Genomic DNA, 22968 nt, shown 5'->3' on the forward strand with positions numbered 1-22968 from the left:
GATAAGGATCGGAAGATTCCCGGGGAGCGCCGGCGCGGCCGGCGAGAGACCGGCCAGGGAAGTCGGAGACTGCCACCTAGCGGCCGTGGCGAGGATGCGGCAGGGCGCTTGGCAGCTCGCGGACGCGCCCTCGGACTGTCCTGCAGCCGGAGCAGAAGCGGCCCGTGAGCGCGGAGGGCAGAGAGGCGGTGGGGTGGGAGCGAGGCAGAAGGATGGGGTGGCACCTAACGCGGCAGTCGTGACCCCAGACGAAGAAGTGATCCGTGTGTCTGCATTTAGGGGTAAGCATCTAAGACCTGGCGTCGCACGGCCGTTGTTTTGTTTTACATTCCTATGTTAGCTCGCTTCAAAGATGAGGAACTCAAACGTGTCCTGGTTATTTGGAGCCTGTTCTGGGATTCTGGGCTTCACGGGCCTGTCGGCGCGCCAGGCCCGTGCCAGCCGTTTACGCGCTCGATCCGAGTGCCCCGTTGCTTCGGTCCTGCCGATCAAAGACCAGTTTCCCTTCCACAGCAGTCTGCCCACGTGTGCAGCGTCGGAGAGGCGACCCCGTGGCAACAGTCGGCCTTCCCGTCTATTAACTGGAAAACTCAACTTGCAGCGCTACAGGAGTTATTCCCGCATGGGCAAAATGTAATCCCCAAGCAACCCCCATGGCCAGTTCCCACGTGATGTTTTCAGCTGTACTTGGGGGCTTGAAAAAAGGTGTGTGTGTGTGTGTGTGTGTGTTCTGAGGCTTGCTTTAGGAAATGTGGGTGAAGAGACTGGCTTCCCAATAAGTACTTCATAATATTTCCTTCTGGAAACATACCTTAAAACGTAATCCTATGCACTGGCTACCTTTTAGCTACTGAGCCATCTTCCAGGGTATTGTCATACAACGCCCTAAACAACTTGGGAGCAAGATACTTAAGCAGACCGCCTTCCCTTATATATACACAGCCAACTTTCAAGAGCATCAGAGAAGGCCTTGCTGGTCATTCCGAAATTAACAGAATGTCGCCACACACAGAGCCCATCCTCTGGAAAACCCTCCCCGTGCAGTTCGGGAGGCAGAAAATGTGGCATCCTGAAAACGCAATTGTTTACCCCAGCTTTCCCCAGGTTGTAATTAAATTAATCATCCTGCTCCATCTTACTGCTCCTTGTATTGGTTTTATTGCAATTGGAATTGTTTTTAATGTTGTGTTTTTAATATTGTATTTTAAATGTGATCTTAATATTTATATGTGAACTGCTAGGGATTTAATTATATTTAGCGGTATATACATATCACAAATAATAAATGTTCAGGTAGAGAAAAGTCCTACAACTCCCAGCATTCCCCAGCCAGCCATCTAGGACAGAGCTCTTAGTAAGTCAATTACTCATCTACCTTCTGATATGTATATCAGGATTTAAAAAAACAACAACACTGTAGTAGCACAGCTATTCCTTCTCTGCACATGCATCCCTCCTTATATACACAACAGTTTACCTAGTCCAGAGATGGGGAACATGTACATTCCCCACCACTGCTTTAGGGCTCAATCCTATGCATGTTTAGACAGAAAAAGTCCTACAACTCCCAGCATGCCCCAGCCAGGCTAGGACATGCTGGGAGTTGTAGGACATTTCTCTCTCTAAACATGCATAGGATTGCGCCCTTAGTCAGTAATCTCTTTCCATGCTAAACTGCATTCTCTAATAGAAACTTGTTGAGTTAGTTCCATGCATGTCTTTTGCTCTTGACAGAGCTTCTCTTCCCTTTTTCTTGAGGATAAATTGACACAGTTTCTACATATACTGAAAGTCAGTTCCCCTTCCCTATTCCAGCCCCCACCCCCAGTGTTCTAAGGCTTTCCTTTCAGAAAGGAGCGGGCAAGGTTCAGAGAGCACAGCTGCTGACAGAAGCGTGGTGCTGCTGCTTGACTTTTAAGTGCCCACGCATCATTTCATTTCTCAACAGACTGGAAGTTAGAGGCAAGTTTTAAAAGTACACCAGAACTGTAACATATAATTGGGTGTCATGAATTATTCATTGCATCTGGCTCGTCTTAGTCTGATTTCTGAATAATGGCTTTGCTAATCCCTGATCAATTAATGTAAAATGAAATTTAAATGATAATGAAAACTCCAGAGATAAAAGAAATTAAATATCTCATCACCTGTGACAGAAATCTAAACAGTGAGCTTTTTACATGTATGTGTATGTATGTATGTGCGTATATTTGTATGTATAGGAACATACATACACTGTACACCTTACATTCCACACACACGTGCGCACGCGTGTGCACACTTTAAGCAGTTTGTATTAACCCCCTGTTGGGTTTACTAATCTCTTTACACAGGAAAGCATGATAGAAAGCATACACAAAGAAGTCGGAAACATAATTGAGCCTTTCAGTTGTGAAGTGTGGCCAATCTTTCATTAAGTCTTGACTGTGTTCATATATTAGCATCAGAGTTAGTAACATAGGAAACTGCCTTATACTGAGTCAGCACCTTGGTCCATCTAGCCCAGTATTGTCAACACTGACTGGCAGCTGCTCTCCTGGGTTTCAGGCAGGGTTCTTTCCTAGCCCAACCTGGAGATGCCAGGGATTGAACCTGGGACCTTCTGCATGCAAAGCAGGTGCTCTGCCACTGAGCTACATCCTCTCCACTGTAATTCAGGAATTATTCAGGATGGTATGCGTGTTTCTTCTGTATCTTGTGGGCACACAGACATAAGGGGGTACAATTGCCTGGGCTCTCCACATATGGAATGAGGATAACAGCTTCCCAGGTTTTGGTTTGTTATTTACTGGAAGTGATTCTTCCCTGATTCCATGTCTGTATTTTAAAGGGAAAAGAGCAACAACCACATTTTAGACACATAATGTAGGTATCTCCCTACTTAATAGATGTGTTGCATGGAGAATGTGTGGCTCTCCAGATGTTGTTGGGACTTCAGCTCCCATCAGCCCTAGCCAGCATAGCCAATGGTGAGGGATGATGGGATTTGCAGTCCAACATGTGGAGGGCCACATGTTCCCCATCTCTGTGTTATATCCTGTATCTTTTATTCAGGCACCTCTATCTGAACACAAAACATCTCAGGTGAAGTGGCCCTTAACAGGACTTGGTAAACACCAATGCTTTCAGATCAAGGTCAATATGATAACTACTTTCTATACTGCTAAAGTATTACACATACGGAATTTGTTTTACAAAACTAGTCTGAGACCAGCCTCCCCCCACCTGGTGCTCTCCAGATGTGTTGGACTGCAACTTCCATCATCCCCAGGTAGCATTGGCTCAGGATGATGGGGGTTGTGTTCCAACAGATCTGGAGGGCACGAAGTGGGGGGAAGGCTACCATAGACTTTTGCGCAGTAGATGCATGGCAAAAATCACAAATTTGTAAGCCGCCTGTGATAGGTTAACTATGTGTGGCTTTCCACCAGCTCTTCTCCTTTCCATCATAAAGAATAACTTGCATACAGCAAGATGAAAATAAGTATACCTGCATCTAGGGCTAAAGTTCCAGCTGGCTCCCCAGTGTATCTGCATGAGAATCTTCCTTAATCCAAGAGGCGCCACACATTAAGAACCTCACTACTTAGAGGAAGGCATGTGGACATGTTTGCAGGTTTTAACTAGCATTTAACTGCTTAAAGGCTACAATGAAATCTATCAGCTTTGCTTGTTTCATAAAAGAAGTATTTCACACAATGGAATAATAGAGCTTGGCTCTCCACGAAGGTATATTTCGGAACTGTATTTCCAACTCTTAAAGCCATCTGATCACAGTTGCTTCACCCAGCAGACATCCATGTTCTTCTTGGTCCACATTCACTCCGAGAACGAGTCTACATACTCTCAGAAAATAAGCTTTTATGCTTGCTGTAGCAATTTTTGAGCCGCTTCAATCTGGGATTATTCCCAACCAAGGAACCCCAATAATAGTTCTGTGAGGCAGCTGAGATCTCTAACAAACTATTGTCAGCATTGTCAAAAAACCAATCCGCAGAATATGTCAAGGGAAGCCAAGGTATGTAACCATTTTCGACCTGGTTCAAATCTGCAGTTTCACATGGCACATAAGACATATCTACAATTTTTATACCAGTTTTATACCAGTTTCACAACCCTAGCCTCTCCCCCCACCCCCACCCACCAAAGAATCCAGGGAATTTGTTGGTAGTTTGGTTGGTATGCTGACAATTCTCTAACAGTTATCACTTCTCCCCCCAGCCCTGCCCCTAGGACTACATTCCCAGCGTTCCTTGTGGGAAAGGAATTACTATTAAACCAGATTAAATTTGTGGTGTAGGTGTGGTGTTAAACTTGCCAGATATACTTTCTTTGGTTAAAGCCAGGCTGTAGCTTTCAGGCATCAGGAAGGGAACACCTTCCTGTTAGAACATAAGAGCCATGCTGGATCAGACCAGGGTCCATCTAGTCCAGCAGTCTGTTCACACAGTGGCCAACTAGCTGCCCACAGGAAACCCAAAAGCAGGACATGAGTGCAACAGCACCCTCCTGCCTTGTTCCCCAACAACTAGTATACATAGGCATACTGCCTCTCATACTGGAGGTAGCATATAGCCATCAGGACTAGTAGCCACTGATAGCTTTATCCTCCATGAATTTGTTTAAAGCCATCCAAACGAGTGGCCATCACTACATCTAGTAGAAGCCAATTCCATAGTTAACTATCCACTGTGTAAATAAGCACTTTTATCTCTCCTGAATCTCTCACCAATCAGCTTCTTAGGATGACCCTGGGTCTTAATACAATGACAGAGGGAGAAAAATGTCTCCCTAACCACTTTCTCCACACCATGCATAATTTTGTACGCCTCTGTCATGTCTCCCCTTACTTGCCTTTTCCCTAAGCTAAACAGTCCCAGATGTTGTAACCTTTCCTCATCGAGGAGTTGCTCCAACCTCTTGATAATTTTAGTTGCCCTTTTCTGCGCTTTTTCCAGCACTACAATGTCCTTTTTTTAGGTGTGGTGACCAGAACTGTACAGAGTATTCCAACTGTGGTTCCACCATAGATTTGTATAAGGACAATAAGATATTGGCAGTTTTATTTTCGATTCCTTTCCTAATTATGTCTAACATGGAATTTGCCTTTTTCACAGCAGCTGCACACTTCGGTCAACATTTTCAGTGAACTGTCCACCACAACCTCAAGATCTCTTTCTTAGTCAACCACCACTAGCTCAGATCCCATCAGCGTATACATGAAGTTGGGATTTTTTGCCCCAATGTACATCACTTGACACTTGCTTACATTGACCCGTATTTGCTATTTTGATGCCCATTCTTCCAGTTTGGAGAGATCTTTTGGAGCTTTTTGCAATCCCTTTTTGTTTTAAACACCCTAAATAATTTGGTGTCATCAGCAAACTTGGCCCCCTCACTCCTAATTCCAGATCATTATGAACATATTGAAAACCATTGCTCCCAATATAGATCCCTGTAGCATCTCACTGTTTAGATTCCTCTATTGGGAGAATTTACCATTTATTCTATATATGTCCTGTCACTTCAGATGTCAGGGCTTGCCTTTCAGAGTTGTATTTGTTTGCTTTGGTTAAGCTAAAGAAGTGTTGCTACCTTCTCTACAACATCCAAAGACCATTTCATGTTTGGTGAACCTCAGCTCTTCAGAGGAACAAGGAAGTTGCTTCTTTCATTTATGAACTGACTGTGTGAAATGCCACTTTTAACTGGGTATTACTGATACTCAGATGATCTCTTTTTAAATGATGTGGACTACCACGAACAAAACAGGGACCAGGAACTCTGTGCATGGCTACTATAAGGTGGGGGAAAGCACAAGAAGTCTTTATGGTTTTTACTCATGTGCATTTGTTTGCTGGCAGTAAGGGAGGCGTTGGCAACTGGTATGATCTCAAAGAATCTGGTCTTCTCCCTCCTAGTTGCTAACCCAATCTCCTCCCTGTGCTCTGTGCAGAAACTGACTAGATGGGTTGGAGCAGGGACAGATGAAGACAGAAAGGTATGCCAGGGACAGAATTCTTCCTTGTCTTTCTCAGCTGCAGAAAAGCCTCTGAAAGATGAAAGGAGATAGAAAGGCTAAAGAAGGAGAAATTTCATGCATCCTTCTGGCTCCATCTCTTGACTCTCCAAGCTAAAAGGGATAGAGATGGAGGCAGAGGGCACATGAGGAGGAGGTTGCCTTAGAGTGTCCTTTTCCCTGCCTTATACAGGCATCATGTGTGAAGGAGGGACTGCTACCCACCACTGAATATGTCCCCCTGGTAAAAACTAGTCGCTAACTAAGGCTGTAAAGCTTTTGTTTACAAAAAGTGTTGTTATTGTTGAACAAATGACTACCTGATTTTTTATTTATTTTTTGCCTGCTCTGTAGGATAGCAAAAGAAGGAGCCTAAAACCGGAATAAGTTGACCTCCTGCCTCCTAACAATGGGACTTTGGCTATTGGCAATACACACCTTCCAACCACTAGGTAATACTACCCAGTTGGCCTCTATTGGCTCCTTATCTAGTGCACCACCTAAAGTTAATCTCCAGCTTTGCTAATGTAAGGACGGCCACCTTATTCTTTACTTCTGCTGCCTGCTTTGCAAGGGACCTGTGTATTCTGATTAGAGGTAAAGCCAGAGCCAAATAACTGCTGGTGTTTGTATTTTCAAAGGGAGACTAGACATTATCTTTCTTCCGGTAGCCTTTGGTACAAACTGACACTTTTGTTTTGTTTTGTTCCCAGCACAGCCTTTGACATTTAGAGGCTAACCTAACATGCAGTGTAGTCCTATGCATATTTACTCAGAAGGAAGTCCCACTTAATTGAATGGGTCTTACTCTCTAGTAAATATGCACGTAATCTATGCACAGATTATATAAGTTGTAAACTTATGTACACTTACCTGTACATGCATAAGACTGTGCTGAATGTAGGCAGAATACCGCCACTCCATTTTACAAAATGCAGACTTGGGGTTCCCCCTACTTTCCCCCCGCTTTTTGCTTACTAGGGATGTACAGATTGTGTAAAACCCATTCAATCTGTGTTTCACAGATTGTCAGGCACCTTTTGTTCTGTCATTCACCCATCGATGGAATTGGATTTTTTTTAGTTTCCGAATTTGTGCAGGTGCAGATGTGCAGAAACGTGGATTTGCACAAATCCGCAAGTGCAAAAATGTGCAAATTTCCCCAAAATGCACAAATTCCCCCCATATGTGCATTTTCACACGATAGCCTATGGGGGAAATGCACATTTGCGGCTGTTTTTTTTTTTTTAATGCGTATTTTTCTACAACAAAATTTGCGCAACCCCAAGATTAGAAGAACAGTCTGCAAGTCTGCAGAATCTGTCTGACAGGGGAACAGCCGGTCCACTGTGGAATCTGCTGGTTGGATTCATAAAAATCCAAACTCATTTGGTTCCGTTTTCTCCGACATCCCTATTGCTTACCATCCCTCCTGAAGAAGAGTTCTAGGTAACTCAAAAGCTTGCTCACTTGTTTGTGACATTTTAATTAATTGGGTCTATTACACTACTGTTACTTTTGGATTTGCCCCACCCACACCCCAATAAACCAACAAGACTACCTGCAACTTTTGTAGAAGGTGAAGTGTCTTCCTTTTTGAAATGTATTCTACATGACAGAACCCCACAGAAGTTCACTTCTATTACATACTAAGTGCTACTTCCCATACTGTTTCATTCCCCTCCTTGATGGGCTTGAACTTGTACTGAGTCACAGTTACAGAGTAAGATTATTGCATTTATAAATCACTCTTGCTGCAGAGATGGTACAAAATGCTGGCTGGTTTGCTTAATTGATTTCTATGCTGAGGATTTTAAATATGTAGTACGTTTTTGCACAAGCATGTGGAAACTATTATAAGCAGAGAATAAAGGAGGGTAAAAGGGAAGGGTTCCAAGAGTAGGCGAAGTCTGGAGATAACATGATGATTAGGCTTTTGTGGTTTCCTTTATAGGCAGGGCATCATAGCTGAGTTTATAGTAAGGAACCAATGAAAAAGAACCTGCCCATCAGTACAGGAAATTTACAATACAATGTTATGCACATTTACTCAGAAGTAACCCCCATTATATCAATAGGGCTTACTGCCTAGTAAGTATGTTTAGGACTGCAGCCTTAAGGTCCAAGGGCATTTTCACAAGTGATATTCAGAACACTTTTTGCTCTTCAATGTCTCACTTGTGAACGTTGCTATTGCCATCACTCCCTCTAATATTAGACTCAGCTGGTGAATGCTGCCAGGATTGTATTCAAAATGGGGTCACTGGGAAACAAGAGAGAGGCCATCAGAATGCTTGTGGGAATCCCAAGGTTTGCAGAAGAACAAAAAAATCTTTAGGAAGAAGAAACCTAAGGAGATTAAAAAAAAACCCAAACAAACTCCAAAAATGATCCAATGAGGACTGGGCATGCCTGGTGGCTATAGGATGCTGAGTGTCTGTTAAGGGGGGAAATGGAAAACTGGCGAGGAGGGGGATGGAACCAAGTATCCTGAAGAGGGCATAGCTGGCTGACTGGAGCCCTGAACAGGAGCACTCCAAACTGCAACTGTTTGTTGCAGGTCTTACAGTTGTATAGCTTTAATATTCAGCCTTTTGGCAGCCATGACCAACCTTTACCCTCAACTAACTTTTATGTATTTTTACTATAGCCACTTTTAGTACTTTTTTTTACTGTATAGCTCAATCTCTTTTCCCTCTTCCTTTCTATCTGTCTTTCTGTTAAAAAACACACACTCCTCAACAACAAAAAGAGAGAAAATGGATAGCGATATTAGTGTGACTCACCCTAATTCAAAGCATGACCCAGACATAGGACATGGCCCATCAGTGGAGTACAGACAGCAGAAAGTAGACACTTCTAAAAGCAAATGTACATTCTAAGCAATTATTGTTTTATATACAAATTATAAACAACTAAGATGTATAAGAACAGGCTTGACCTGCGTTCAAATTCCTATTCAGCCTTGAAGCTCACTGATTGACCTGGGGCCAGTTGCTTGGTTTCTCACCTACCTCATAGGGTTGCTGTGAGAATAAAATGGCAAAAAAAGGCATGCCATCTTGAGTTCCTTAAGGAAATGGTTTAAGAGCATAATCCTATGCATGTTTAGGCAGAAAAAAAGCCCTACAACTCCCATCATTCCCCAGCCAGCATGGGAAATGAAAGAGGAGAGAGAACAAAAAGTTACAGTGAATTCCTCGTGGCAGACACCACTTGACTTTTGGAATTGTCAGCCTGTCAGGTAGCACAGATCTGAAGATGTATTCAGGGTATTTGGTGGAGGAAGGGCTGTTGTTAATGCTGACAGATAAACTGGTGACTTAGTTCATCCTCTTAGCAGTTTTTAAAATTCTGCTGAAAAGTTGCTCATCTGGGCTGGTGTGGCAATGCTTACAGTGCAAATTAACGCTTGTCTCTTTGTGCTAACTGGATACCTCTGCAGCTAAGAACATAAGAAGAGCCTGCTAAGGAGGCCGAAGGCCAATCTAGTCAAGCATCCTGTTTGTCACCTTGGCCAGCCAGATACCTAAGAAGGAGAGAGATGCCATGGCTCAAGCCTGCCTAGGAGCTGCCTGCTCTGCCCTGATTCAATGCTTAGCAAAAAGTACTCTGCATATGCTCAGAACTACTCTCTTCCTTTGTCTTAGGCATGTGTGTTATTTTTTTAAGGTTCTAGTATAAGCCCCAGTAGCTATGTTTTATTGCCATAATCTAGGCATACCAGAAGTTTTAGGATCTCTGGCCCAAAAACATCATAACTTTGTTATCAACCTCCTCTTTGATTTCTGTGCTGCCTTTCTGTCTGTGTTCCACCACTACACAAGCACATGGTATAAGAAGGGTCTAAGGGTGCAATCCTATGCAAGTTTAGACATAAAAAGTCCTACAACTCCCAGCTGTCCTGTTTGTTTCATGGCACATCTGTGTGCATTATTTGGGAAAGGGGATTCAAATGGGAACTTGCAACTAAGGGTTGCCCACCCCCTTCAGAATTCCCCGTTTCCTCTGAGCAATCCTCACAGTAGCTGAGGAGAAATGGATTTTCCCAGCAACAATGTATTGTTGACTGTTGTAATGCAAAGTATTTTGGGGTGGCTTGGTCTTGAATGGGCAATTAAGACTAGGGACGTCAGAGAAATTCAAAACAGATTCAAATGACTTTGGATTTCTATGAATTCGACCCATGGATTCCACAGCATCTTTTGAGTCACATGGATTCAGTGGACTTGGGGACCATTGTTTTACTTTCTGGAATTGTACACAAATTTAATCATGCGAAAATACGAAAGTTACTGGAAAATATGGTAATATATATGCCTTTAAAAAAAAAAAAAAAAACAACCCACACATATTTTATACATCTCTGATCTCTCTTCAGCCTCTGCTGTGTAGCACTCTTTTTTGTGTGTGTGCTCTGCTCATTGATTGCATGCCAAACTAAGAAAAATATACAAAATGTTACATGCCAGTGAAAGTTACATAAATTGCAGTGAATTTTTTTGTGTACTTTTCTGAAGGGGGGGAGGATCCATTTCTGTGAATGAGTGGACAACAGAACTAAAGACGCCTGACAATCTGCAAAACACAGACGGAATGGATTAAACAAAATCCATACATCTCTAATTAAGACCTATTAGCTTTACAAAATACCTGCTCCTGGTGGAGATGAAAACTGCTAGAACTGGCTTGTTGGTAAGCATCAACGCAGCAGCCAGCTAGTTTTGGATTCTGCTTGGGGGTGTGGTTATGGGGACTATCATGATGAATGCCTGTGCTTCAAAATTTACCACTGTCCAGCACAAGAATGGGCCATGCCGTTTGCGGGCCCACACTGGGCACTGCTGGTCAGTTAGTACTCATATGCCTGCATATGCTGACCTAGCTACCACCACACCTCCCCACACTGCCTCGTGACACCCACAAGTAATGGCACCAGGTTCCTCTCTGTCACCACTCAGCTACAGAGAATTAATTTCCAGTGCACTACCTCACCAGGTACTGCTGCTTTACATCTTGATCCAACAGCTAGGGTTTCAGTGCATAATCATTTTTTTAAAGCCAAAATCATGCCAATCAGATTTCAGGAGAGATGCCTCTGATCGGTGCAATTTCAGCTCATTTTAAAGGGCTATCGAATTCCGCTTGAATATTCCATGCCTGTTTTGTTGGATCAGAGCCTTAGTTAGCAGGCTTACCTATCCCCATCTTCCATTAATTTGTCTCGTACTCTCTTAACCCCAAATTGACCCATTCATCATAACAGCACATGCAATAAACACCAGTAAATTAGATTGAATTAAAAGCAGAGTACCTGGACATTATCCAGAAGAACATCAACGCTAGGCCACAATATTGTGTATAGTTCATCCACTAGTAAGTGGAAAAGATACTTAAAAAAAAATACATGTATCATGAACAGTGCTGATGTTTCTTTGTTTAATAGGACAAAAAGCACTAATTTCATCAAAAGAGCAACAACCCCACATCAGAAACAGGGCCAAGGAATCACTATTGCTTCTCAGCAATCTCTTTTTAATTACCATTTGGTAAGAACCATGCTTTGGAGCACTATGTCTAAGGCCCCAACAGAATATAACTGGTGTCCTCAATCAACTAGGCTTAGTCTTTGGAGCAGTTAAAAGAGTGAGGCCTGTGGAAATTTCATGGGTCATCATCAGTCATAACAACTCAAAGGCTATTTATTATACAAGAGGCCCCTGCATAGGTAAGATCTTGAATACAATTCCTTACTCTGATATAACAAAATGCTTAACATTTGTTGACAGCAAGGAGAATGGGTTATTCCCAAAGTGTGGTGAGACAGTGTAACTGTAGGAATGGGTTTGGGATTACAGATTACAAGAACGACAGACAAAGTTGATACATGAATTAATGGAAGCCTGCTTGCAGATAGAGATGCATGAGAAATTCATCTCAGTTCATTTTTTTATCAAGATTTCCCCAGTTCGTACCTCCTGAACCAATCTGTGGTCTCGAATGCAATCTGTGGTCAAAGTCTGTACATTTCCAAGCTTGCAACATGATTTTCATGGACCCCTGCCACTCAAAAAAGAAAAAGAAAAAAGTGTTCAACAGCATGTGTACATTTGGAAAATGTGCATGAAAAATATGTACTTTTGACAAATGTGCACAAGCAAACTTTAATCAACGGGAGATTAATGCATACATTTTAAAGATGTGCACAACTGATGTGTACATTTGGAAAAATACACATGGAAATATGAATGGATTTTCATGTGAAAATAAAAAAAACAACTATTGCAATCTGATACGGACATGAGACAGAATGAGCTTGTGACAAAACAAAACCCTACTTCTGATATAGATCCACAGTGCCCCCTAGAGCACTGGGTCAGTTGGCAACCTGCTGGACAACCTGAATAGTTTTATCTAGCCTCATCTCACTTTTTTGTCCTCCAAAATGTGAACAAAACCTTAATTCCTTTTCTTGAATGGGCTGACTGGTTCCAACCACCTTGGGCTTTTGAGTTGTAAGTTACCATCGTTAAGAAGGTGGGTCCAGCCACTAGGCAATTTTCTGATTTCTAAAAAATGGAGGCTGCCACAGTAGCAGACTGACCAACCAGTCTCTGGAAGGGGCTGGCTTTTACAGAGTGGAGATCCCAATAAAAAAAGATCCCCTCAGTCCTTCTAGAGCTTTCCTATATACCATCCAACTGGAAGCCAGATGGTTGCTCTCTCTCTCTCTCTCTGACCACCCTTTCAGCAATAAACTCAGCACATACTCTGGGACCCAAGATTCTACGCAAGTATGTAATGGAACTAGATAAGTTAGATTGACTTTTTGCTTTTTATTTGGAATTCTGTGTATGCATGTGATGGTTGCCTTCCCTGTTTCCCCCCCTTGTTTTTCTTTCCTAAACAAACTGCTTTTTATGTTTGGACATTTGGCTGTGTAGTTTTAAAAGGGGTTTCTCACTGTTATCTTCCCCTCATGAAAGACCACATGGTTACAAAGCTGCCGCATGTGTTTTAAAGTTTGATTGATTGATTGATTGATTGATTGATTGCATTTATGTCCTGCCTTTTTTCCTCTTGCAAGGAACCCAAGGCAGCTGACATTATCCTCCTCCTCTCCATTTTATTATCCTCACAACAACAACCCTGTGAGGTAGGTTGGACTGACAGTCTGTGACTGGCCCAAAGTCATCCAGTGAGCTTCCATGGCCGAGTGGGGACTAGAACCTGGATCTCCCGGCTCCCAGTCCGTCACTCTCACCTCTACACTACACTGGCTTGAGAGAGAGAGTTTTAAGGTTTTGTTTAGAAGAGTTTTGGGAAGCTCTCTGTTTCTGGCCTTTGGGAAGGAAAGTCCAAAGTACCATTCATTTTTCTTTTTCCCTAGAACTGGGCTAAAGGGTGGGGTCCTTGGCAATAGGGCTCAGAAACTCCCAAAGCAGCTGGATAGACTAGGGTGTGTCAGGAGGTTCATCCTGACTAGTGGCATCTTATCAAAAATTCTTTTTCTAAGTAATCCACATAAAGAAGGGGTCCACCAGGAGAAAAAGTTATCCCTCTTCCTGATCTCATAACAGAGCTTCAGTGTGGAATTTGGAAAACTTTGACAAGCTTGAAGGTTTGCTTGTATGAACATCCCTACTTGCAGCTGAGAGTGGTTGGAGGTCAGAGTGCTGATGCGCTCTGATCCACTATTTGAAAGCTAGTGGAAGCTCACACATGCCAGTTTTGGGGAGTCAGGGGAATGACTTAGGGAGCTGTTCACACAACATGCTAACTCACACTCTATGGTTGAGTGTAGGTTGTTTTGAACCACAGGTTGTTTGTTGAGTCGTGGATTAGCATCTTGTCTGAATGCAGCCAGGGTGTCTTCTTAACCATGCAGTGTGGCTTATTTTCTCAAACAAGCCACCTTGAGAACCCATGATTTGTTGTTGGGTTATTCAGGGTGGTTAACAAGCCGCACTGTATGGTTAACAAGCCATCCTGGCTGTGTTCAGACAACACGCTAACACACCCTGCGGAAAACATGCTGCGTTCAGACAACACATTAACTCACGGTTCAACAAACAACCCACGGTTCAAAACAACCCATACTGAACCACTTAATGTGGGTTAACGTGTTGTGTGAACAGCCCCCTAGACTAGAACTCCCCATAACTTCATTATTTAGTGTTGCTTATCCTTGATCAACCTCAGAATGTAATCTTGGGTGCCTGAGGCCATATTGCATATACACTACACCACCCTGTCAGAACTTCTGAGTCAGAGGCTACTCTGATGGGGAGACAGAGCCAAGCTTTCTTCATGGTAGTGCCATGATTATGAAATTCACTCTCTAAAGAGGCTCACTTGACTGTTTTGAAGAAAATCTTCTGGGGAATGGTGAAAATGTCCTGATTTTGAAAGGCTTAAGGAGCTGGCCGACTCTTCTTTTTACTGTGTTGTGCTTTTGTTATTTATATTATGGGATACTGCTAAACTTTACAGTTGTTTGAACCATTGTGTTATGTTTTATCTATTCTTGATATAATCTGACCTATGTTCTTCAAAATGGAGGCGGGGGGGGCAAGTTGAGTTAAATAAATAAATAAACAAATAAGCAGAAGACTTGCAGCACCAGCAAATAAGTGCTTAGAACTGAGCGTGTTACATGATGTGTCAGATCAACATCACAGACGATGGTGTTATACAGAGATTGGAGAGAAATTATGCCAGCACTGCAGGCAGATGAGCTGCTACAAGCATCCAGAATCCGTCTGCAACCCTCCAGCCACCGTCTGCAGGAGAGCCCATTAACATCAAAGGGACTTCTCTAAGAATAAGTGGTTTCACAATTACAGCTGAAAGCTAAATCTTCTGCTTGATTCCCAGGTAGCTTTATCTAAAGCAGAATTTCCACAAATGCATATCAGCAGCAAACTTGGCTTCTATGGCCTATCAGAATTGAGTAAGCCTACTTATTTTTCACTATTACATACAAGTGCTGTGCTGAATTTCCAGGAATGTTTCATTTTTGCTGCCAAAGTTGTCATTGGGAAGGTGTGAAAATGTTTGCAAAACAGCAACTATCTCCCACTGTTTTGAGCATTTGTTTGTGCCCGTTTGCAGCCATTATTCCCCCAATATGGTGCTTGCCCTGTCCTTATAGTTCATCCTATGTGAAGAGATCTGCAGTGTTACACATACAACTGCTCATGAAACCATTTTTCTTTTTATGCTGTGGTTACAGTAGATAGATAAGCAAAATCAAGAGAAATATTGTGGAAAAACTTAGTGCTGGTTTTTGATCACCTGATTTCACTTTGGTTTTGCTCCTTCAAATTACCTAGAGAAAGACCATAATCTTCTCCTCATACAACTGGATGGGAGCCAGACCTCTGGCTCCAGAGGTAAAGGGCAAAAAGTAAAAATCCTGTCTGAACAAGCAGCTCCACCCATTCCTCTGAGTCAGTTTGGCTTTTTGACAACAAAATTGAGCTCTGAAGAAAATTCATTCATTGCTTTGCTTCTGGACAAACCTCAAAAAGCTGAACTTGTACAACAGACAGAAAGATTCTCATGTAAGCCAGCATGCTACTTATCGAAGAATCTACAACCATTTAGTTCATTGTAATGATTAGTACACTTTTAATTTAGATATAGAGATAGACAGATAGACAGACAGACAGACAGAGGAAATGTATTTTCATAAGAGAAAATTAGTCTTTTTTCTGGGATTAGTTTAAGAAAGACATTTGTCTTCATGTGTGATGGAATACCAATGCAGCTTGGAACACAGTGGTGAGTGGAAGATGAAGCAAATTACAGCAGCCTTGCAAACTTAATCCCACTACTCCCAAATTACCAGCCCTCAAACATTTTCATTATACAATATTAGTCATTTAGGGCCTTAAAGGGGGGGGCAGGGGGGAGAACTGGTGTTTGCTTCCCTACCTGGTCACCTGTAGATTATTCCTACTCACCACAGATGATTGGGTGAGTGGATATTTATAAACTGGGCTAGGGTGTGTACAGTTAATAACTCTCTATGCTCCAGATGGGTTCTGTGCCATCGGGTGTCTTGTAATGTCCATGGGGAATTGAGCTCAGTGGTACAGCACATGCTTTACGTAGCTTGGTGGCAGAGCACGTGCTTTGCATGCCAAAGGTCCCAGGTTCAATTCCTGGCATCTCCTTGTAGGGTTGGGAAAGACTCCTGCCGGTCAGTGCAGACAGCACTGAGCAAGATGGGCCAAAAGTCTGATTCAATGAGCCGGTTCACACATAATGACAGCCCATGGGTTAAATAAGGGACAGAGAGAAAGAGAGAGAGTACTTCCTACAGCACATCAACCATTTCTGCTTTTAATCAACAACCTAGAGTTGGCCTGTTTGTATGTTGTTGAGCATCATGTGTACACCCAAAGCTCTGGATTGCTCAGGGGCAAAACAACCCAGCAGTTAACCCTACAACAACCACTGGCTTATTTCACCCCTGAACAACCCAGCACTTTGGGTTCACACATCATGCTCAACAACATGCAAACAGGCCAATTGTAGGTTGTCGAGTAAAAGCAGAAGTGGCAGGTGTGTGGGAGGCAGCACACCTGCTCTCTTCCACTCATCCCCCGCAGTCGTTATGTGCGAACCAGGTCATTATAAGGCAGTTTCCTATATCCCAGAGAAAAGCCAGTACCTTTTTCCTTAAGACATCCCTTTACCCACAGCAGCAAATCGGCCATACAGGCTACACATCCATGCTAACCCTCCCATCCTGGCTCACGTCAATCTGTGGACTGGTATGCACCAGGGGGGACCACAAGCCTAGACTGGAAGAACTTGAAGCAATTAAACAGTACTTGATTAGAGAAGGCTGGAAATGTCCTTATTTGCTACTTGGATCAAATCTGCAAGGCGACTTGGAAAAGAATGCTATTGTTTATTTATTTATTTTATTTAGGGGTTTTCAGGGTGGATTCCTTTGAGGTCTGCAAGAACGTCTTGCCCACCCCCTGTGTCTGCTGTAGCATTCACTCTGCAAGGGGGAAGGATGTGTTTGTTTTCTAAATTGTATATAACATATAAACCAGATTGTGCCACCCACGCTCATACCAGTAGTCTCACTGCGGTCTGGCCATGTGGTTTTGCAACCCAAGGTTGCTTCCTTATTTCATGTGCCTGATACAGTTTAGTTTAGTCCTGGGTGTTTGATTAGCAACGAAGTTCAATTGAATATACACACGTTCTTTCTTCACCCCCAAATCAGCTTCAGCCGAATGCTGGAGGCCATGAAGAATCTGTACAATCTGCACAAAGCCCATGAATGACCCATTACCATATGAGATACTCTAACAGTGGTTTTCACCATCTTTCAAGCAGGAGCCACTTTCGTTCCAGGCACTGCCACCAAGGCCATTTGGGGAGCCTTTCCCAAGCCATGGGGGGCCTCTCCTCCCCACTCCCCTGGTCAAATGGCAATTCTGTGTATCCAACTTGACTGGAGGCGTTTTCAGGCATCTCTTCCCCATTCCCCTCTACCTCATCCAAGCATGGGCTTATTAGTCAGTCACCAGACGGGCAAATTCCAACAGGCTCCCTTGGTATTTGGGTTGGGGCGGATCTTTTTCTTGCCACTGAGAACATGCTCTGCTCTTTTCAGTACTGCAAAATCTTCCAGTGCAGGTCCACATTGCTCTCTTTCTTGCTTGTGCATTCAATTTCCCCTCCGCCTCTCGTGCCTGCGCAGTGCACCATTTCAGCTAGCCAAGCAAGAGGCAAAGAGCAAATTGATGCTCTTTTCCCCCTTCATCACCTTACAGCTGATGACTGGCAGGTCTCCTGACTCCTCACCCCCAAAGACTCCTCCAGTAGCCCAGATCACAGCAGCCAGCCCACTGCTAAAGCAAACAAGGAAAAGCTAGCGAGCCCCTGCTGAGAGTGAGCAGTTACTGCAAACACACAGAGAGAGACAGAGAGAGTAAAAGAGAGGCAGGGAGCTGCACTTGAGGTAATTGGGGGCTGCCAGCAGCCCTTGGGACTTAAGAACACTGCACTATAAGTTGCTTCCTATTCTGCATACAGTGTAATTTAATGTGATTAGTGCTAAGGGAGTGAACCTATTTATCCACATTTAGTCATTTTCATTTAGAATTTTATCTTGTTACTGAAAGGATATTTATTTATTCATCCTACAATGTATATAAGCCATGTTTTTCTATTAAAAACAATACTGAAGGCAGCTCACAATAAGTACAAGCTACACAGAAAGAAAGCAACCCAAAAATGTAACCGTGGCTTGTGGATCCGCCAGACTGAAAGGCAGGGTATACATTTAGAAAATGTTAAATAAATGAAATTACTATCATCATATAAACCCTTCATCCTAACAATAACCTAATATACTTTATTCAGCAGGACCACACATTTCAAATAAATCAGTAAAAAAAGAAATAAAATTAAAAATCATGTACATCATGGTACATTTTCAAGAACATTAGTTCTCATGGTTACATTTGCGCATCTCTTACATAACTCGTATTATTTTGTGGTACAATGCAGGAAACAGCTAACTAGTATGAGCTACTTCAAGCTGCCATATTTGGGACATTAAAGCCAAAGGATGCCATTTTGGGATTAACTGCTTCCCTTTCACATTTTAATTTCTTGCTAGGGGTAGAGTGCTCAAGAGTTAGAGATTCTGTAAAGGGGCATGGAGGGTGTGGACATACTGAGTTTATGAATGATGATCTCAGAGGAGCTAATCTTGCAGGGGAGAGGGAAAGCTGGTATGCCCCACTACTAGGCAGAACCTTTGACTGCTTGGTGCTTAGAGGAGCCAAAATTATTTCATTATGACCATCATCCATACTTCAATCAGCTTTGGTTATAATGATTCTAAGGATGTTATGTACAATAGACAGATTGGAGAAATATGGAGAAGCACAAGACCGATTAAGAGGAAGGACACATGAGAACAAGGCAACATGATGCTCTCACCATGGGATTACAAAAGGCTCAAGATGGTCCAAGTGGGAGGTAGAGGAAATTGACTAGAAAAGAAGGAAAAGATCAAAGGCACAACTTCCTGCCAATTCTACCATACCTGACCACATAGGAGAAACCACACTTAAGAATCCAATGTGTTTAAAGAAATTGCAGGAAAAAAAGGGGGTGGGGAATGAGGGTCAGTCAGTCCTAAAGTATGTCATGCATTAAGGGGGAAAGGAAAGGCTGGGAAAGCTGAGACCATTGTGATAAGGCAGGAAAGGAGTATTAATTGAAATATGACAAAATATGACATTTTAGGGCTGTGTTATGCTTCTGAGTGAACTGGTACCACCTTAGGACCAAATTGGACACAATATTAAATTAGCCTTTGCATTTCACATGCAGGGTTGTCATTTTTAAATACAGGTAGCATCAGCTGGGGAGGTGGGGGCTGATAAATGCTGGACTTGCAGTGGGCATAACTCTTTCCTGCTGCAGTCCTGAGGAAAATCCCTTCTCTGAAGCTGGTGTTTGCTTGGGGGGGGGGGATCTACCAATGGGGGATTCCCTCCCAATGCAAACAGCACCTTCAGAGGAGGGTTTGGTCCTCATCTGCTTGTTCTTCTTGTACAATCATTTAGGACAGGGGTGGGCAACTTGTTTTGGCCTACAATAAACCCTAGCCAGCATAGCCAATGGTAAGGGCTGAGGGGAGTTGTAGACTAAAACATCTGGAGGACCACAAGCTGCTCACTCCTGATTAGGACATTAATCAATGCTAATGGTCAACTTTGGCTCTCCTTTGAGTCCTTCTCTTTTCATATGACCATCACCTTCACTTAATCTTTGCCTGTTCTTATCCATCTCTTCTCTCTCCTGTCCCCATGTCCTGATTCTGGCAAGTGTAAAAATGTTTCTCATTTTCAGCATGGACATTCTGCGACTGTCAGTCAAAAGACTTTCCTAACAATTAGGAAACTGGGACTAAAATAACAGACAAAATAAGTGTGTACTGTAAGTACTATATGACATTGTTTGGCGCTCTGTACTAGATGTGTACTAGAGTGACAAACCGTGACAACTGGGAGGTTTGAATGGGGGAGGGGGACATATTTTATGGGTGGTCCCTAAGCAGAGAGTCCCAGGGTGGCTCTAACATGAATATTCTTATATATCAGAGGTGCTGAACCTCAGCCTGAGGCCCAAAAGGCATTTCAGATAAGCCCTCAGAATAGATGGGGCTGAACACAAAGGCAAAAAGGTGGTGTCAAAATGCCACAAATAATAGCATATTTTAGCTTAAAGCTCTTTTGGAATGGGCAAAAAACTACACAGAATCCAGTCAGCCACCAAACCATCAATGGTCAGAGGAAAGACAGCATGGCCCCTGGAAAACCCCATAAGGCCTGACTGAGACCCCATGTGGGCCAGATTTGGCCCCCGGGCCTAAAGTTCTGTACCATGTCATATAGTGTCCTTTTATTGGGGCCATGCATATTTGCAGAGGCACAGTGGGGCATGTGTCATTAATACAGCTATTTCCAATATTGGCTGCAAAGTTAATGGATGAAAAGTAGCAGTCAAAGATGCAGCTGAAATCCTGTTCAATCCTGTACAGTCTATCCTCAGAAGCAAACATTTTCCTTTTGAAGATTATTTATGGCAGAATAAAGGGATGTTTTGATAAAAAAAAAAAAATCTAAGAGATTCAAATCTGTTTTTTTCTTCATGTGGTATTGTATAATTCTCCCTATGCACGATAACATGATAAGCAGCACCGTGCAGTAACATTCATTAATAATCCTTAGTATATATTAATGAGCAGGTGGCCTTTAGGAAACAATTTACACGTTCAAAGCACTAATACCTAAGTAGTTTCAAGACTCAACAGATTCATCCCAGCAGGATATCTCTTGACTTTTCAGCATCCCAATTTTGCTTTCATGGTGTGCTGTGATCTCATGACTCAATGGCAGAAAGCACGTTGGCTTCAGTCAGAGCAAGCCTGAATCCCTAACGTTAAAAAGCCACCACTCTAGATCACCTAACTTTCAAAAGACATTAATATCTTACAACTGTTACATGCTTCTGAGAAAGGTGTTATTTCTTTAATTATATATAGCTGGGATCCTTCCCTGCATTCCTAAAGATTATGACTTCTCTTCAAGGAACCCTGGGAAAGGTAGCTCCGTGGGAGGATTAATGCTTTATATGGGCCCTTTCTGATGTTACTTTTAATTTGACTTACTTACTTAAGTTGGATAATTTATACCCTGCACTTTCTGGCTCAGGAGAGACACTCAAGGCAGCTTACATCCTTCAACAAATACAAGACAATCCACTTGACGCAAACCCGATTTGAAAATTGTCTCCTACCTCCCCTCAACAACATACGTTCTAGCTACTCTATGCTTCTCACCTCCCTCTACACTCCTTTCAACTCTGCCAGTCCATGAGCAAACCCTCTTTAATTCTCTCCCCCATTAATTCTCTATCCCGATTAATTCCTTCTCTTGTGGACACCACAGCTGAATGGCTCCTTCCTGCCCCCCTTAGTAATTTGGAAGTCTAAGGTTAAGTAGGAGGAGCCTGTGATAGGCTCCTTCCAATGCCGGCATTGCACCAGTTCCTGGAAGGGATGCTGCTGTTATGGGAAGGATTCATGTCATGGACCTCTCACAGATGACCTATTGACTCTTTGGCCCATAGCTTAGTGGTAGACAACTTGCTTTTCACACCAAAGGTCCCAGGTTCAATCCCTAGCATCTCAAGGTAGGACTGGGTAAGCTTCCTGCCTGAAACTCTGGAAAATAACTGCTAATCAGCCTAGACCAGGGGTGGGCAACTTCCAGAGATCTGGGGGCCATTTTCTCCCCCTGGACCCCTGGCATGGCTTTCAGTCTGTGGGGCACCACAGGGCGTGCCCCCTAAATGCCAAAATTACCAGCTTACCACCAAAATTTGGCAGAAAACTGCTCCATAGTGCTATAGAGCATTACCAAGGTTACATTTAGCTTGTTTCCATGCTAAATGTAACCCTTTTGGTGCTCTGTAGTAGCTCCATAGCCACTACAAACACAATTTTTCCCTTGAAAAGGATATATTTTTTATTTGGGGATGGGCAATGGGCGGTGGTGGCGGCCCACTGCTGAAGTAGGCAATACTGAGCTAGATGGACCAGTGATCTGACTTGGTATACAGCAGCTTCCTATGTTATTTCAAATGCCCAAAATTAATTACTGAGCAGCACAAGAGCAAGAGCCCATGCCATTAACATCAGTGTCAGAAGGAGTCCAAAGAATTGCTGGATTCATCAATTTATTCATCATAAAGTTCCCAGAGTTCCTTGAGAGAAGCCATAACTAAATCAGATTAAATGAAGTTTTGTTGTGCAAATAGGCCTTGGAGGCCACTGCTCACGTAAGGCCATATTCATGCATATGGAAACATATATTCAGTACTGTATGGGTGGTTGCTCTACATTTGTGGAAGTGAATGTAGCTTCCTACCAAGTGCATGTAAAACACACACACATTGTCAAAAGCAAGCTTTCCTGGGTCTCTAATTCTACTGCACAGAACTGGCTCAAGCACAAATCATAACTAGCAAGTATATGGGAAGTTTTGTCAAAAGACCCGGAAGGAGGTGCAGTGGGAAACAGACAAGAATGACCTAAGAGCCAGGAAGACAATCTGACCTCAGCAGTTTATGCCCCCCTTCATAAATATACCAAGTCACATGGGAGCCACTTTCCCATCATGATCACGAGGTCATGATCATGATCGTGATATGATAACCTAGCACTACTCTCACTAAGCAAAACATCCACAATTAGCTGTATATTTCCCCAGAGAGAGAGACACTCACACAATTTAGATCTGGGGTGGGCAATAAGTAGCCATCACAACTCTTCGCTGCAGGCATCCTCTGATGACTAAGAGTATCTCTACGCCAGCCTAAAATCCCACATTTAAAAT

The 22968-nt window shown here is 43.0% G+C and overlaps 1 protein-coding gene and 1 long non-coding RNA gene across 3 annotated transcripts in view; one reads left to right on the forward strand and one right to left on the reverse strand.

The window, feature by feature from the left end:
- DYNC1I1 (dynein cytoplasmic 1 intermediate chain 1) overlaps nt 1–22968 on the reverse strand; it is a 302215-nt gene that overhangs the window by 33294 nt on the left and 245953 nt on the right. The gene's annotated exons all lie outside the window — the stretch shown is intronic.
- On the forward strand, nt 7–10509 carry LOC146344981 (uncharacterized). The gene is made up of 3 exons (XR_014792391.1): nt 7–281; nt 6374–6471; nt 9465–10509. It is a non-coding gene; the product is annotated as an uncharacterized LOC146344981 (long non-coding RNA).

Source organism: Heloderma suspectum, chromosome 5, assembly GCF_057233095.1.
Source record: "Heloderma suspectum isolate Gila_16-S chromosome 5, 16-S_ref, whole genome shotgun sequence".
Lineage (NCBI taxonomy): Eukaryota > Metazoa > Chordata > Lepidosauria > Squamata > Helodermatidae > Heloderma > Heloderma suspectum.